We start from the raw sequence: 2426 nt of genomic DNA on the forward strand, positions 1-2426 counted from the left end.
ATCTCAGGGTTGTGAGGTCAAGCCCTGCTTCAGGCTCTGTGCTGGGCATGGAGCCTGCTAAAGATTCTCTCTCTCTGTCTCTCTCTCTCCCTCTGCCCCTACCCTACCCCTAAAAAAAATTACATGTAGCTAATCTTTTTTCCATTGAAAAACAAACAAACAAACAAAAAACTTGCTTATGATTTTGTGATTTTGAAAAATTCAAAAGGACCAAGAAAAGAAGACAAATGGCAAGAGGAGTGGTAAAGAAAGAAAAACATTTCTAAAATCCCACTTCTTATGTACAACTATTGTTAGTGTCTACACTCAACCTCTCTACTTGGTCTGAGATGTTTTACGTTCAATATTTGCAAAGTCAGAGTCTTTTTTTTTTAAGATTTATTTATTTACTTGACAGAGGTCACAAGTAGGCAGAGAGGCAGGCAGAGAGAAAGAGGGAAGCAGGCTCCCTGCTGAGCAGAGAGCCCGATGCGGGGCTCGATCCCAGGACCCTAGGATCATGACCTGAGCTGAAGGCAGATGCTTTAACCCAAATCCCAGGATCCTGGGATCATGACCTGAGCTGAAGGCGGAGGCTTTATCCCACTGAGCCACCCAGGCACCCCACAAAGTCAGAGTCTTAATCTTTCCCCCAAACCGGCTCTGCCTTCGACTTCATCATGTTAATTGCATCCTCCTGTTGCTCAAACCTAAATTCTCAAAACCAGTCTTTATTCCCCTATTTCCTTCACACTCACTTTATGTCTAATTCTTTGCAGAATGCTGTTGGCTCTACTCTTGTCAAAATACACCTGGAATCTGACCCTTCCTCACCATCGCTGCTGCTCTCACCTGGTGCAAGGAGCCATGGTCTCTCACCAGGATTACTCAGACCCTCTTAGCAGGTCTCTCTGTTTCTACCTTTATCCCCCAACTGCACTGTAGTCCCAGCACACCAGCCAAGGCTGTCGCTCTGCAGTGTAAGGCAGACAACGCCTCTTCTTGGGTCCAAACTCTCCCATCTCATTCAGACAGAGTCAAGTTCCTACAAGGGTTTGCAAAGAGGTGTGCAACCTGCGCCCCTCCCCCAACCTCTTTAACTTGCTCCCTGCGCTCCAGCAACGCTGACCTTCTTGCTGTTCCAGGAATCCATCAGGTTTTGCATGCATTCTCTTGCCTGGGGACCTTTGCACATGTTGGTCACTTTGCTCAGAGGGCTTCTGCAGATAGCCACCGGTAACACCTCCACCTCTTTCACCATCTTGGTGGGTCCCCCTGGCCACCCCCTCTGTTTTGATCTTCTTCCTCATGCTGATTACAACCTAACATAATACATATTTTATTGATTTATCCTTTTGTTTCTCCTCCTCAACTAGAATGGAAGAGTTCGCTCACTCCCGTATCCCTAGCATCTAGCACAATGCTTGGCACATAAAAAGGGCTCAGTAGCAGCGCCTGGGTGGCTTAGTCCTTAAGTGTCTGCCTTCGGCTCAGGTCATGATCCCAGGATCCTGGGATCGAGTCTCACATCAGGCTCCCTGCTCAGCGAGAAGCCTGCTTCTCCATCTCCCACTCTCCTTGCTTGTCTTCCCTCTCTCACTGTCAATTAAATAACTAAATAAAAAAAGAAATTCTAAAAAAAAAGGTGCCCAGTGGGGTTATGGACATTGGGGAGTGTATGTGCTATGGTGAGTGCTATGAAGTCTGTACACCTGGTGATTCACAGACCTGTACCCGTGGGGCTAATAATACATTATACGTTTATTAAAAAATTAAAAAAATTAAAAATTTTTTAAAAAGTGCCCAGGAAATACTTGTTGAATGGAGGAAACAAGACAACTCCGAATATTGCTATGAATAAGGGAAATATGTGTATTCAATCGATCCCTGCCTCTTGCAGAGGGAGGCAGAACAGGTTTTATAAAGGAGGCTGAACAAAAATAATGCACATATTCTTCCCAGCATATTTGCTGAGCACCCACAACAGAAGAGAGACATGTTGTGTGGGGGATGCAAAGCCGTCTCTTCCCCACAGGCTAAACTTAGTAGGGGAGGGTAGACAGGTACACAATTACAAATTGAAAGAACTTATTTACACCATATTCTGGCAAACCCAGAACCTCCTTAATATACAAAGAGCTCTTACGAAGCAATAAAATGGCAAACATGCCCCATGAACGTCAGAGTATAAATGTCTTCCAGAAACAGGAATATAAGTGCCTGTTTTCCATGAAAAAGAAACTTCACTAGCAAAAAAAAAAAAAAAAAGGGGGAATTCATACAGTGAGATATTGCTAATTGTGTGTTAAGGACTGTTCTTACCAAAGGAATAAAACTCCCAGCTTTGTACATTAGGGTCTTTGTGATATGGCCTTGGCCAATTTTCTTAAATTTTTTTTAATTTTTTTTTTCTTTTTCTTTTTTACAGAGAGAGAGAGAGAGAGATT

Source organism: Meles meles, chromosome 4 (genome assembly GCF_922984935.1).
Source record: "Meles meles chromosome 4, mMelMel3.1 paternal haplotype, whole genome shotgun sequence".
Classification (NCBI taxonomy): Eukaryota; Metazoa; Chordata; class Mammalia; order Carnivora; family Mustelidae; genus Meles; species Meles meles.